We start from the raw sequence: 16,699 nt of genomic DNA, 5'->3' as shown, positions 1-16,699 counted from the left end.
AAATACCAACCAACAACAATAATTTATCCCCCTCTAGACTAACTATAATTTCAGTGTAGTAGGAACCCTGTCTACCAAACTTGTTATATTGTACTCTCCCAAGCACTTAGTATAGCACTCTGCATACAGTAAGTGCTTAATGTATATGATTGAATGATTGAAAGTAGGAGTTTAGGTAAGGAAAGAGAGGACAAGCTATTAGAGTGCTGTAAAACTGATGATAAGGAATTTTTGTCTGATGCATAGGTGATAAATAACCAATGGAAGTTCTTGAGGAGTGGTGAGACTTGGATTGAATGATGTTTTAGGAAAATGATCTGGGGAACAAAGTGAAGTATGGACCGTAGTGGGAAGAGACCGGCAGCAGGGAGGTTAACAAAAAGGCAGATGGAGTAGTCAAGGCAGAGTAGAATAAGTATAGTAATAGTCTGAATGGAGAGGAAAGTGCTTACTACAATGCTCTGCACACAGTAAGTGTTCAAAGAATAAGACTGTTGACATATTCCTGGTATAATTTGTCCACTTTGAGTCAACCTATTCTCTAGAGCCACATTTGAGGACCCCATAGGAAATGATTGCTAGAATAGAGGATATAAATGTTTTTAACAGTAAAACGTATTTTATTCCCAGCACCACATAGAAAAAGCCCTTTAATCGAGGGGACAGATAATGTCCCTTAACTACTTCTCCTGAGTTACATGCTTCTCCCTGCTGGTATTTCACCTTTCTTTTCTGGAGAATTTTGCTAAGAACTTGCATTTAGAAAATCTTTCTCCGGGAGGATTCAAAAATCACTTTGCAGATCCCATTTCATTCGTTTGAAGCTCAAGACCTTTCTGTGTAGTAGGAGCATATTTAAACATTACCTTCCTTTTTCTCAATAGGGTATCTGAGAAAATGAGCTCACTGGTGGACTGAGGCTACACATGGTGAGCCGTTTTTCCTCTTGGAAGTAGAAACTGGCCCTCAAAATCCCTTTTCCAGTTATTTATTCATTCCCCTACCGAACCTTCTTCAAAGTACGTTTACCATCTCCCTGAGAGCCTGGCCCTGCTGCTGTTCAGACCACCCACTTTACTCCTTGAATCCCCTAAAGAAAAACCTAATGAAGTCTCAGGGAGAGAGCATGGCTCTGGAGCCAGAATGGAAACCAACTGACCAATCCATGAATAAAGTTAGTGCCAAATATCAAAAATACAAGAGTATGGCTAATTTGGTCATGTTGTGATCTGGGTCTTGCAGAGCAGCTAATAACAGTAAAAATGATTGTCTTTTTTGTTATGAGCTTACTATGTGTCAAGCACTGTACTAAGCCCTGAGGTAGATTGAGAATTATAAGATCTCACATGGGACTTACAGTCTAAGTAGGAAAGAGAAACAGGGATTGAATCCCCATTTTGCAGATGGGGAAATTGAGATGAGAAGTTAAGAGATTTGCCCAAGGTTACACAGCAGACAAGTGTCAGAGCCAGGATTAGAACCCAGGTCCTCTGACTTCCAGGCCCAGGATCTTTCCAACAGGCCATGCTGCAGCTCAATTATTTCATACTCCCAAAACATTTGTAGGAGAAGTCCACTCTGGTCTTTGCAGCTGGAGCCCTATTCTCCACACTAAGATTCTCAGAGAGAGTCACATATTAATCAGTCATATTTATTAAGTGTTCACTGTGTGCAGAACGCTGGAATAAGTGCTTGGGAGAGTACCATATATCAGGGTTGATAGACATGTTCCATGCCCACAGTGAGCTTACTGTTCAGATGGGGGGGACCAGAATTAATATCAAAAAATACATTACAGATATGTATATATATATACACACACATATGTATACATATATATATACATGTATATGTACATATTTCTGTATATATATGTTATTTATTTACATTAATGTCTATCTCCCCCTCTAGACTGTGAGTTCACTATGGGCAGGAATGTGTCTGTTATATTGTACTCTCCCAAGTGCTTAGTACAGTGCTGTGTAATCAGTAAGCACTTAATAAATATGAATGAAAGAATAGATACATAAGTGCTATAGAGTTGAGGGTGGGAAAAATAAGGGGTGCAAATTCAAGTGCAAGGACAATACAGAAAGGAGAGGAAGAAGAGAAAAGGAGGGCTTATTGTGTAGTTGTTATATAAGAAGCTACTGCAGCCCAGTTGAGTTTCCTTAGGCAAGAGAGTGGAGAAATGAGAGCTGTATGGAGGGGGGATTTGTCATAAGGGGGTGATTCACCCAGTTTAATACCAGAGAAGTCCATTTTTCAGCTTTTTTGTCCTTTGCCTAGAGTGGATATAATAATGGACACATTCATTGGATACCCATCATCATCATCAGTGGTATTTACTGAGCACATGCTGTGTACAGATCATTATACTAAGGGGTGGAAAGTACTGTATCAAGCAGATACGATTTCAGGAAATATTAGTTGACATGTATCAAGCAGATATGACTTCAGTAAATATTAGGGGAAAAATTATCCTCAATGTCCAGTCAAGGTCAGTTGGTTAACGTCGTTATGATCAGGGAGCATGTTTGTTAATTCTGTTGTATAGTACTCTCCCAAGTGCTTAGCACATAATAAGTGCTCTATAAATACCACTGATTGATTAACATTTCATTCTATGGGAGTCCAAATTAGCAGAGTGCAATCCAATTCAGAATAAACCAAGAATGTTCTCTTGGGTTTTTGCCTGCTTCCCCCAGCTCCGAAGTAAGATTTATTTTCTCCAAAATAAAATGTTCACACATATAACAAAGACAGATATGAGCACTCACAACTCTGGTCCTATAATTCTCATATGACCCCTTATATTTCTTTACTCCTGGACATCACAGCTACAAACAGCTGGGCTTCTTGCCATCCACATTTAGGAGGAGACCATGAGTCCTTCCATCTTTAAACTTACACTAATTCTTGGTTCGTTGGTTCACATTCTCTACTCTTGTATTCTCCCTAAAAGAGATTCATAAATCCCTCAGTCAAATCTGGGAGTGTGGAAAAAGAGAGATTTTTCCCTTGCTTTTCAGCAATGATGTCCCTGATTGTGATTCATGGAAAAATAAACTTTAAATTAAGGGTATATTTCTTCGAAGACTTGCTTTCTCCCTTACTTAATCATATTTGTTAAGCACTTAATAGGTGCCCAGCGCCGTATTAAGTGTTACAATAGATACAAGATAATCAATTTGGCCACAGTCCATGTCCCCCATGGAGCTCAACCTCAATCCCCATTTTGCATATGTGGTAACTGAAACAGAGTACCACTGTGTAAAGTGAGTTGCCCAAGGTCATATAACAGACAAATGAAGAAACTGGAATTAGAACTCAGGGCCTTTGATAACTTAGAAAACCTCTCTCTTTCTTCCCTCTTATTTTTAGGCTAATTTTTCCATGTCTCTCTTCCTTTGGTGAAGATCAAGCTTGTCACCAGTTACCCATTTCTATTCTTCTGCCTCATGCCTGCAGCAGACAGTTGGGTCAGGATTTAAAGAAAGCAAATAGAATATGGGTAACAGAATTTTAAATATCATTTTATCCATGTAAACCTGTTCAAAAACATACCCATTATTCTGTGGGACCCAAGAGAATGACCTTTGGATTCCACTGACACCACATTTTATGGGCTTTATGTACAGATTTTAAAAGATGATTGCTTTCCCCTACTTGTATTGGGTTTTTTTTTAACTTGGTCTTTGACAGCAGGGCCATGTCTGCCTTTACTATATTCTCCTAAGAATTTAGTGGAGCTCTTTGCAAAGAATAAGTCCTCAATAAATAATACTGATGATTGGCCAGAACATGTTCCTCTTATTTGTTAAATGTGTTAGCTAATCTTTTTTATGTAAAATGTAATTTTCTCTTTTGCAGCTTTTCCTCTCACATGCTAATAATGATTTTTTTTTCCTCAGAAAGGAATTTGTCGATTCCTGAGAAATAATTTGCAGCCACAAAACCTGGTATGTTGAAGTCTATGATACTCATTATCTTTGTTATTTAAATGCTGTATCATCGATGATTTGGGTGGGAGCACTTATTTCAGTAATTTTGAGTGTTCAGGTAATGTTGGAAAAGTTCATTAACTTACTGATAGTCAAGTACTGAATCATGTTATTGCTTCCTTTGTGCCTGAAGCTTTATTTGCAAAGCAGAGCATCTTTAAATGTAATAGCAACTTTTCATCAGGGTATGCTCTGTCTAATATTAGGAACAACAGCAGCCTGCTAAGAAGTTAGGACTCAAAGTTCTGATTTTCTATTTCTTAGTTCATGTTTCTATTTTTTGCTAAACCATTAATTACTGGCTGTTCTTGGGAAGGTTCAAGGCTATGGAAATGCAAAGGGTTGAAAAATTAGATACACTGTAGAGAATGGTCATTTTGAAGAAAAGTTTTATTCCAAGAGGATTTTAAAATATCATTTTTTTCTTGTAAAATGTGGTCCATTTTACAACAGTGAGTTCTAAAATTGTGATGTCTTAAAAGATCGCTCTTACTCCTGAGACTTATTCTATTCTAGTCTTCCCAGTACAAACTAGAGCAGAGATTCACAATACTATTTTAATAAGGACCCCTCTTGACATCTTTCTTCTGGTCTTTCTAATTTCATTTCCTTTTATTTCTTGCCAGACCCTAGGCAGCATCTCCTTATTTCCATTCCATTTTCAGCTAACTTCTTTTTTTTCCTCTTAGGACTATATATCCTTCAGTTCCAGCTTTATCCTTCTGAATCTCAGAGAACTTTCATGTGAACTTTGGCAGACACCAAATCATTCCTGGACCACTCCAACAGAAAGAGCACAAGATTGGGAAAGAAGAAGAGGGAGGTAAGTGGAAAGAAGAAAAGAGAACTAGATTTTGTGAGTCAGGTCTCCCTTCTGCCGACAAATGATGGTAGCCTCTGAATTTCTGGAGATTCAGACTGGAGTAATGGATTTATGGAAGGGCTATAATTCAGCCCCAGCTCAAAGAAGGGTTCCTTGGGGACAGAGAATGCTTAGTGTTGAAATCTGACTTTTAAATATACCAGTGAAAGTTTGCCCTGGGTTGCAGTCACTGTATCTGGAGAAGATGCAGATATCAACTGAACTGTGACATGAATGATACCTATAGCAATGTCATGGTAACCCAGAGTAGTCACAGAACCTTGGGGTGGCCTTAATGGGTATCCTGGCTCATAGACACTCCTCCAGAGAAGTTATCTGAGCCCCTTACAGTATTAAGGCACTGGGAGAAAGATATGGAGAAGTTCAAACAGAAACGGACCTCCAGGAATTCCTTTAGAGCCCATCTCCTCCTCTAGCCTGCAAGATCATGTGGGCTGGGATTGTGTCTGCTAATTCTGTTATATTGTACTCTCCCAAGTGCTCAGTACAGTGCCCTGCACATAGTAAGTGCTCAATAAATACCACTGATTGACTGCTTGATTGAAACTTGGAATGGGAGGAATGAAAACTTGTCAAATTTAACAGTGAATCCCAAATCAGGAGCTCTGCAGGACCTTCTTAGGTGTCAGGAGGACTTATGTCTCAGGGCTGGCTCTCTGAATAATAATAACAGTGGTATTTGTTAAGCACTTACTGTGTGTCAGGCACTGTACTGAGCACTGGGATGGGTAGAAGCAAATCGATTTGAACATAGTCCCTGTCCCACATGGGGCTCACTGTCTTAATCCCCAGTTTACAGATGAGTTAACAGGCACAGAAAAGTGAAGTGATTTGCCCAAGGCCACACAGCAGACAAGTGATGGAGCTGGGATTAGAACTCAGGTCCTTTTGACTCCCAAGCCCGTGCTCTATCCACTATACCATGCTGCCCAGTCTTGATCCAAACCTTATAGATTGTCTGGAAGTTGTCCCATGTACAAAATACCTACTATATTTGACATAGCTATAAATATTTCTCTGTTTATCTTCCAGTTAGGGTGTAACCTAAGAGCCTTCCCTGACTAAACCCTCTTTTTCTTTTCTTCCATTCCTTTCTGTGTCACCCTAACTTGCTCCCTTTATTCATCTCCTTTCCCGCCCCACAGCCCTTATGTAAATAGCTGTAATTTTATTAATTCATATTAATGTCTGCCTCCCCCTCTAGAAAGTAAGCTCACTTTAGGCAGGGAATGTGTTTGTTATTGTCATGACTCCTGTCCCAGAGATTCCTTCCCGTTAATGTCGAGCCCTTTGCCAGGGATTTGACTCCCTTTTCAATTAGGGCGCTCAAATGGTATGTTCCAAAAAGTGAAACCAAACATCATTGTTACAGCAGAAAGCTTTATTTTATATGAAAAACAGGGGTTAGGCTCATATAAATGCACACATACACACATATGCATATGGATTACTCCACCTAAAGTTACCAATCCAACTGGTTTTCCCCAAGTCTTTGTGAAATGATCCCACGTTCGAGGAGTTTCAAGTAGTCCGACAGCCCACAGCTCACTGCCGTCCTGTTTCAAGTCTTAGGTACTTTTCTTGGCCAGGGCAGCAGTAGGTGTCTTAGTGCATGGCTTAAATGGTTTTATGCCGGGCAAAGAGGGCCAGGTCTTCCTCACTGACCTACCTGCCTCTTTTATCTCCCCATTCCAGTCCATACATCATGCTGCTGCCTGCATGATTTTTCTAAGCAATCGTTCAGTCCATGTCTCTCTCTTCCAGTGAATGGGTCTACCAATTATCATATTGTACTCTCCCAAGCCTGTAGTTTAGTGCTCTGCACACAGTAAGCACTCAATAAACTTTGATTTATTGGTGAAGGCCTCAAAAAGTGGTTGCTCATTCACTTCTGCATCCAAAAAAAAATGCATTACCACAGGCTTTAAGGCACTCAATCAGCTTGCCTTCTCCCACTTTACCTCACTGATTTCACCTTACTTCATTGATTTCCTGCTACAACCCAGTCCACCCTCAGGGAGAGACAGACATTAATATACATTTCTTTCAAGAAGTCTTCCCTAACTAACCCATCATTTCCCATCTCATTTTTGCCCTCTCCTCTGCATCATTAATGCTCTTTGTTCTGTACCCCGTAAGCACTTTCATACCCCACAGCATTCACAGCATTTTTGTATATATTCTTATACTCTGCTTCCCTGATCTGTAATTTAGTTCATTGATTGTCTTCCCCACTAGACTGTAAGCTCCTTGTGGGCAAGGATCGTATCTACTCATTCTATTGAATTGCAATCACTCATATTGAATACTTGCTGTGTTCCAAGAACTGTGCTAAGCCTTCGGGAGAGTACAATATAACAGAGTTGGTAGACATGTTTCTGCCCACAGTGAGCTTAAAGTTCAATGTAGTCTCCCAGGCACTTAGTACAGTGCTCTGAAAAGAGTAAGTGTTCAGTAAATAACATTGACTGACTGATAGCTGATCTTCCTAACCCTAGATTAGGAGCTCTGAGAAGGATGGAGACTGCGTCCAGTCAGATTTTTTTTGTATCTAACTAGCCCTCAGAATGATGCTTGACTCCTAGTAAGCGCTTAAATTCCATAATTAATTGGGATGTGAATGACTTCTGGCTACGGTGAAAATTTTCCAAATGAATTTAAAAATTAGAGGTAAACAAGGAAATGAGAAAGAAGGAAGAGAGGTGAATTGTGTCAGAGTAAAAATGCTTTCAATTCTACACTCTCTCCTGCTTTAAAGAATCTATTAACTTCAATCCAAGGGCTTTCCATCATTCACCTGACTTCCAACAAAATTTTTCCCTTTCTGCCCTTTCCTCTGAAGTACACAGTCATTATCAAAATAAACTGCCAGAATTTTACTCTGGGCATTTCCCTTAATCTCTAATCAGGGATGTCTTTAACCATTCTGGTTACACAGCTGTTCCTGAATTAAGAAGGAGGAATATCACTAATTTTTTTCTCCCTTGTATTTCTTCCATTCCTTGCACAGGATTGTCACTTCTTGCTTCAGTCATTGCTTGATGAAGCCACGAGGATTGCGTTTAGGTCAGAAAATCTTCCCTTGTAAATCAATGTCTCAGTCCCTAATCATTTATGTTGCTCTACTTATTGGCATTGTTCTTTTCTGAACTCCTTTCAGTTAATCTGATTCATTCTGTCATTGAGGTGTGCATGAGTGAATTCAGTATGCCAGAGGCAGTCTTATCAGAGACATATCAGAAGGAAATCTTTGTTTTGCTGCTCCAGGGGGAATTGCTGTAGACGCAAATCACATTGGCCTCTGTTTCTCTAACTGTCAGTCCAGCTATTTTGCTAAATTATCTCCACCTTGTATCTAAAGGTGCACTTGAAGGAGGACCTAGCATTTAGAAGAGAGAAAAGAATTCCTTTCTGCCTGATTCTTATTATAGTTCTAGAGAAAGAATTTACAGAAAAGTTTGTTATTGAGCATCTTAGGCATTTGAAAAGGAATAGTTGATGAGAAGCAGTGTGGCCTAGTGGAAATAGCATGGGCCTGGGAGTGTGAATACCTGACTTCTAATTCCAGCTTCCCCACTTGTCTGTTTTGTGACCTTGGGCAAGTCACTTAACTTCTCTGTATCACAGTTACCTCATCTGTAGAATTGGGATTAAGACTGTGAGCACCCTGTGGGACATTGATTGTGTCCAATATGATGAGTTTGTAACTATTTCAGCACTTAGTACAGTTTCTGGCACATAGTAAGTTCTTAACAAATACCATTAAAAATCATCATCAGTAGTATTATTAGAAGAAGAGAGTGTCACTTGCAGCAACAGAATTAAAATACCTAGCTTTCTTATTTTAATACCAAGACTCTCTCTCCTGTGAAACGTAATAGAGTGCAATGAACTTTGTGAACATGCCATGTATGTTTACTGATGAGAATAAGAAGGCAGCTTTAAAGTCCAAACATTTGAGAAGACATCATTCTGTCTGACAACGTTCTGCCTCATCCAGTACCCTGGCTCTGTTCTTAGTGTCCAGGGAGAGGGTGGAGTGGCAGTATTATTATTTCAGTATTGGTCATTGCTTGTATTCTCTTTCAACTAGCTCCTCTTCATCAGTGATGAAGAGTTTGTACTGTGCAAGCCTAATAAAAGTTCTATCATGAAAAGTACTGATGAATGAATGAATGGGAGACTGCCCAGCCCTGGGTGAAGCAGCTTATAAATGAGTGAGAGCCACATCAACCCTACATGAGCTGGGAGGCAGGGAAGGAGCCTGTATCTCTTCAGAAAGACATTCCTGTGAAAGGCAACATACTCAAGAGGTAGCAAGATAGTCACTTTTCATGGACCCCTGGGATTTATCACTTCCAGAATTTTCTCTTCTAAGAATGGCCCAAGATAGATTTGGGGAAAAAAAAATCAGGAAAAAAGGGAACAGTCACTAGTTTCTCTTAAATAGGAGAACAAAAGCAGCTCGCTCAATCAGTAGTATACATTGAAGCACTTTCTTTGAGCAGAGCACTGTACTAAGGCCTTGGGAGCATACAATAGAATTAATAGACATCATTCATTCACTCATTCAATCATATTTCCTTGTCCTCAAGAACATTATAATCTCTCCACTGCTTTCTCTCTGAGTGATTAGGCAGGAATCAAAGTTGGGAGAGTCACTAGATGTAATCATCAGTAGTAACCACCACCATCATCATCATCATCATTATAATAATGGTATTTGCTAAGCACTTACTATGTGTTAAGCACTGTCCTAAGCTCTGGGGTCTTGTCTTACACTGATGAGTCGTCTCTGACCTATAGCAACTCCATGGACACATCTCTCCCAGAACACCCTACCTCCATCTGCAATAATTCTGGTACTGTAACCATAGAGTTTTATTGGTAAAAATACAGAAGTGGTTTACCATTGCTTTCCTCCATATAGCTAACTTGAGTCTCTGCCATGCCGCTGCTTCCCAGAATAGGTGATTTTTGACTTGTAGCAGATTGCCTTCCACTTGCTAGCCACTGCCCAAGCTCAGGTTGGAATTGGTATGCCTCTGCCTGACTCTCTCCCATAGCCAAGACTGATAGAGTACTGGAAACTCTCCAGGTGTGATCCTGAGAAGGGAAGCATTGGAGTAATCAGGTTGGACACAGTCTCTGTCCCACATGTGGCTCACACTCTTAATCCCCATTTTATATGTGATGTATTTGAGGCTCAGGGACATTATGTTACCTGCCCAAGGTCACACAGCAGACAAGTGGCAGATCCATGATTAGAACCCAGGTCCTTCTGACTTCCAGGTCCATGCTCCATCCACTAGGCAAAACTGTTTTTCTGGCAGAGCTAGACAAATGGTCAGCACCCAGTTAGGCAATAACTTCTGATGATGTTGATGGTTAGGGATTTTTGTGCTGAGGGATCATTTTTGTGCTGCGGGATCATTTAGAGGTAGTAGAAGACATATCTCCTGACCATGAGAAGCTTATAGCTGAAGGGAAAAGTGGTAACAAACTATAGGAGGGGTTGTGGGAGCACAGAGATTGATCAGGAGAGGCTTACATATACTACAATCAAAATGGAGAAGGGTTTTGGTGTTCAAGACTACCTGGACCACTAGAAGAGTGCCTCTTTAAAAAGGAATTCACTGAGACTTTGGATCAGCTGTCACCTAGCAAGCCAAAAAAAAAAAAAAATGGGTTGATGTGCTTGGCACTATCAAAATGAGAAGTCATGCTATTGCATTATCATGGAAATAAGTCAACCACACGTGATGGGCTTAAAATATGCCTAAAACTAAGTCTGTGCTCCAGTCTACACCTGGAAATCCTACAGTATCAGCAACGTAGGGATTAGCACTCACCAAATTTTGTTTCTTAGGCCAGACGCCACCGAGTGATTCACAAATACACAAAGGAATAGAAAATGGAATCAAGAATATAAATATATCCTTTAGATGATAAATGCTGGGAACAATGAGATGTTAAGATTATATTAAACAAAAGATCTACAAACCTGGACTTGGGTTCCACCTCCTAATGACTGATATCTGGCTACTCAAGCAATTTCATTACCATCTAAGAGACATATTCAACATGACAAACTCTCCAACAACAAGGTCCTGGAACATAGTTCACCAGCACTGCACTTTCACTGAGCAGAACAGAAACTAACAAAATGAATGAGAGTAGTGGTCCTAATATTCGTTAAGCTATCACTGGATATAATGCACATACTAAGTCCTAAAGAAGTGACACATTTCCTACCAATAATAATGGTAGTTGTTAAGCACTATATGCTGAACCCTGAACTAAGCACTGGGGTAAATACAACAAGATAATCAGGTTCCACATGGGGCTCACGGTCTAAGTAGGAAGGACAACAGGTTTGAAACCCCATTTTGTATGAGGGAACTGAGATCCAGAGAAGTTAAGTGACTTGCCCAAGATCACACAGCGGACAAGTGGCAGAGCCAGAATCAGAACCTAGGTCATCTGCCTTCCAGGCCTGTATTCCTTTCACTAGGCCAGGCTGCTTCTCAATAATCATCATCATAATAATAGCTGTTATTATTATTCATGCAACAGCATGCCATATAGACTGGAAGGGATAGAGGCTCAAGGCAGGGAGACCAGTAAAGAGGCTAATGCAGTAACAACAATGATAATAATTATAATAATAGTAGTGATTATGTACTTACTATATGCCCAACACTGTACTAAGAGCTGTTATAGATATAAGATAAATGGGTCGGCACAGTCCCTGCCCCACATAGGGCTCACAGTTTGGAGTGGTGGGGAAGGAAAAATAGATATTTAATCTCCATTTTATCAATGAAGAAACAGACACAGAGAAGTTAAGTGACTTGCTGAAGATCACACACTGGGAAAATTGTTGGGATTAGAATCCACATCTCTTTATGCCTCAATCGGTGCTCTTTCCAGTAGGCCATGCTACTTCCCATGACTAGAGCTGGGATCAGAAAGGTAAATGTTTGGATGGAAAGGAAGGGGCTGATCTGGGAGGTACTGTCTGGCAGGACTCTGGCCTATACAAGCAGGAAGGGCATGTTTTAAAGAGCTTGAAACACATACTAATCAAAGCAGTAAACCAAAAAACTGTTAGGAGACAACTGAAACAATTAGACTAATCAGTCAGAGGAGAAGAAACATCTACACATTCCCTGCCCACAGTGAGCTCACAGTCTAGTGGGGGAGACAGACATTAATATACATAAATAAATAAATTACAAATATATACATAAATGCTGTGGCAGTGGGAGGGAGGATGAATGAGGGAACAAGTCAGGGCCATGTAGAAAGGAGGGAAAAGAGAAGAGGAGGGCCTAGTCAGGGAAGGCCTCTTGGAGGAGATGTGCTTTCAACAAGGCTCTGAATGGGGGAGAGCAATTATCTGTCTGATAGGAGAAAGGACAATCCAGGCCAGAGGTAGCATGTAGGCGAGAGGTTGGCAGCGAGATAGAGGTATGGTGAGAAGGTGAGTATTAGAGGAACGAAATGTGTGGGCTGGGTTGTAGTAGGAGAGTAGCGAGGTAAGATAGGTGGGGGAAGGTGATTCTTCATCTGATTTTCTCATCACTGTAGGCAGCACCACCATCCTTCCTGACTCACAAGCCAGTAAACTCGGCATTATCCTTCTCTCAGTCAACCTACTTATTCAGTCCATCACTAAATCCTGTCAGTTAGACCTTTTCAAAATAGCTAAAATCTCTCCTTTCCATCCAAACTGCTACCATGTAATTCCAAACACCTATCCTCTCCTGCTTTGATTACTGTATCGCCTCCTTCCAGACCTCACTATCTCTTGTCTTTCTCCACTCCAATCCATACTTCACTCTGCTGCCTGGATCATTTTTCTGCAAAAAAACATTCAGTCCATGTTTTCCAACTCCTCAAGAACTCTGGTGGTAGCCCATCCACCTCCACTTCCAACAAAAACTCCTCACCACTGACTTTAAAGCACTCAATCATCTTCCCCGCTCCTACCTCACAAGACTACTCTTCTAGTACAATCCAGCCCACACACTTCATTCCTCTAACATTAACCTTCTCACTTTACCTCGATCGCATCTTGTACACCACTGATCTCTCGCCCTCATCCTGCCTCTGGTCTGGAATGCCCTCCCTCTTCATATCCTACAGATAATTACTTTGCTCACCTTCAAACTGAAGGCACATCTCTTCCAAGAGAACTTCCCTAGCTAAACCCTCATTTCCTTTTCTTCCACTCCCATCTGGGTTACTCCAACTTGATCCCTTTATTCACCCCCAGCCCCACAGCCCTTAGGTACATATCCATAATTTATTTAATGTCTGTCTCCCCCTCTAATCTGTAAGGTTGCTGTGAGCAGGAAATGTTTTTGTTGTATTGTTGTGCTCTCCCAATCCTTAGTACAGTGCTCTGCACACAGTAAATTCTCACTGAGTTATTGATCTTTCCCCCATATCTGCATACATGGATGTGATCTCACTATCAATAGTACCATCTTTGAACAAGAAGGAAAGTCATATGGCAGGAATAGTTATCAGTGAATAATGCCCTGATTTTTGTTTAGTATATATCTCATACAGAGGTATTCTTTTCATTTGCCCATCTAATGTCCCATATTCTATACAATGGAGGAGGCATCCCTAGGAACACAATCTTTAGGGAAGGAGACCAATTCTATGTTCCAGTCAACAGGCAAAGACATGGTATATCTTGAGAATCAGCATGGCCTGTTGGATAGAGCATGGACCAGGGAGTCAGGAGGACATGGGTTCTAATCTGAATCCACCAACTGGCTGCTGTGTGGCCTTAGGCCAGTCACTCCACTTCTCTAAGCCTCAGTTACCTCATCTGTAAAACTAAGACTGTGAGTCCCACATGGAACATGGATTGTGTTCAACCTAGTTAGCTTGTTTCTACCCTAAATCTTAGTACAGTGTCTGGCACAGTAAGCACTTAACAAATACCATGCAGGCACCTCTCACCCTTTCCATAATATCACCCCAGTCTCCAGCCTGTTCAATCCAAGGGAGTTTTGCCAGAATTATCTAGATATCTGATTAAAATCTCCACTTCAGCTGTGGATAAACAGGGCCAAAACATACCAGGCTACTGAGAACCTCATAAATCGTGTTCTGAAAAAGCATTTTGACCTCAAAAACTACCATAGATGAATACCTCTGGTCTGGAAGTGCCAGAAATGTAAAGTGATTGAGACTCATCAGTAATGAGCAGTAGAAACAATTAACTGAACTAAATTCAGCTAACTTCTAAAAATTCACAGCTAGCATTTAAATTTGCAAGGGATGTAGCTGCAGTTGATTTGTCTTGCAGTGAGAATTGAAACCTTCAGTCTAACTTTGTCTTCAAAACCATTAAAAAGATACTAAATGGAGTAATAGCTAGCATTTTGACCATGACTGAAAATCCTATGAATCAAGAAAATACAAGTCCAACTTTGGGAGAAACAAGGTTCCATCTAATAGATTCAGGCTATTCAGTGTCATGCACTGAGAGTAGCTTAAGCCATCGAATTGGTTTCATTAATGTAAGCAATAATGAAGGAATCGATACATGGGTTATCATTAGTTTTCTGGGAAGTCTCACTGGTGCACATGATAAACAATATGTGCTCTTGAAGTGGCCAAGTTCCTAAGGCTTAGCTAATGGTATCTCATAAAGTGTTGGTCTTCCTTTAATGTCATTCCTTGATTCCAACATCCTCTTTCTTGAATTAGTCAAACCATCACATGCATTTATTGAGAATTTACACTGTGAAGAAAATTGTACTGTTTGGGAGAATACAATAGAACTATAATACAATGAGCCTTGCCCTCAGATAATTTACAGTCTGCCTGAGGGAAAGACAGACATTAAGTTACAGACACATAAGTGCTTTATTATTTTCCTTCACTCTAGTTTGTCAAGAATCCTAGAGCAAATCCATAGTCTGAGTAAATGAAATTAATTTGTGCTCTAATTTAACAGAAAGCAGAAATCCAAAGTCCAGCTACACCCTTACAAATGGGGATGAGATTTGGTGTGTTCTAGACTTACAGATTTGGTAGTAGCCTATGACATGTATCTGCTACCTACACTGGTGAGTCCATATTGGTAGAGCCTAATATGATATCTGTAATAATAACATTTAAGTGCTTACTGTATGCCAAGCACTGGCTTAGATACAAGTTATTCAGGTTGGACACACTCTTTGTTCCATGTGGTGCACATATTCTAAGTAGGAGGGGGAACGGGTATTGAATTCCATTTTACAGATGAGGAAGCTGAGGTGCAGAGAAGTTATGACTTGTCCAAGTTCACACAGCAAAGCAATAGCCAAATCCAAGTTTAGAATCCAGGTCCTCTGACTCCCAGGTATATGTTCCTTCCACTAGCCCATGCTGCTTCTCAGGAAAGCAGGGGCTACTCCTTGGTCAAGAATGTCAGTGGGAGAGAGGGCAACAGACCATCTCCACTATCACTAGAATTTCTTCCAGAAGAGACCCTGCTCTTCACCTAATAAGAAATCTATCTACAGACCTTCCTCTCAGAAGCCTTCCCTTTGACTTATCTAACTGAGCCGCCAAGGGAAAGGGATTGTGTCCAATTCCCACTTGTGTATCTTTGCCCAACACCTAGCACAATACTACGATCACTAAACACTTAAATACTTTTAATACTAAAACAAACCAGGCTCTTATTTCTTCACCCTACACTTGGTCTCTGATGGTCTTGAAAATACTTTTACTTCATCTTTCAAGATCTTAGCTTTAACAAATCCATAAGCAGGAAGTGGGGGAGGAGGAGCATTCAGGAGTAGACAACAGTATCCTAAATGGAGGTTCTGAAACCTGTCAAGGCAGGTCACTGGACATTATTGGGGTTCTCAATCATGCAGGTGATGAATTATTGATGAGGTCATGGAGCCTGTGCTTTTATCTAATCTCTTCTCTGAACGGAGTCATTGCTGCTGAATGCCAAGAAGGTGGCATGGCTAAATGACTCAAAGTTATAAGTCTGTGCTTGCTGCTTATTCACAGACAATGCCCCACGTAGTCACTCCCCAGGAATGCATATCTTACAGCTTTGGCATTAAATTTCTCTTAATGGAATTTGCTGTACAGATAAAAAACACAAAAACAGCAAGTTCTAACTCTGAGGACATTTCCTTTGATAAAAAATGTCTTTGTGGAAAAAAAAATTAGCCATTTGTTTATATGAGGTCAACAAGGTTGAAAAACAAAGTGAAACTATCCAGACAAATTTCCCCAAAACAGCTGATTTCCTCAAACTGATGAAGTTTCTTATTTTGATTTCTAAATCAAGGGAGGGAGGCCATGTCTATCAGGGCACAAATGAGAAGACTGGCACCGACCATAGCAACGTGGCTTCAAGTGAATCAGTACAGGCCATTTAAGCATCAAGACCAGCCACATTTTAGACAATGTGGGGGTTTTGATGTACAATGTGAGGGCAGCTGCAGGTGAACTGCAGTATTAGCCAACAAATAGCAGCATCTGTTCACTCAATCTGTTCGCATTAGGTGGTGAAGCCTGTGATTCTCAGAAGCCCTTGTAGGTGGGCTCCTTGTTTTCCTCTGAGCCCTCCCTGGGCTATTATAGCAGGAAGCTCCCACTATAGCTCTGAAGGGCAAAATTAATATCTGCTCATTTCTGGATTGGGAGCTACTATTCAGTTGAAAGGAGTGCTGGATACAACTAAGATGAGGGTTTCAAATGTTACTGGGCACCTACTGCATTAAGTGTTTGGGAGAGTATGATAGAGGGCCTTGCCCTAAAGGAGTTTGCAATCTAG

This window comes from Ornithorhynchus anatinus, chromosome 5, assembly GCF_004115215.2.
Source record: "Ornithorhynchus anatinus isolate Pmale09 chromosome 5, mOrnAna1.pri.v4, whole genome shotgun sequence".
Taxonomy (NCBI): domain Eukaryota; kingdom Metazoa; phylum Chordata; class Mammalia; order Monotremata; family Ornithorhynchidae; genus Ornithorhynchus; species Ornithorhynchus anatinus.
This window is presented reverse-complemented; position numbering follows the sequence as displayed.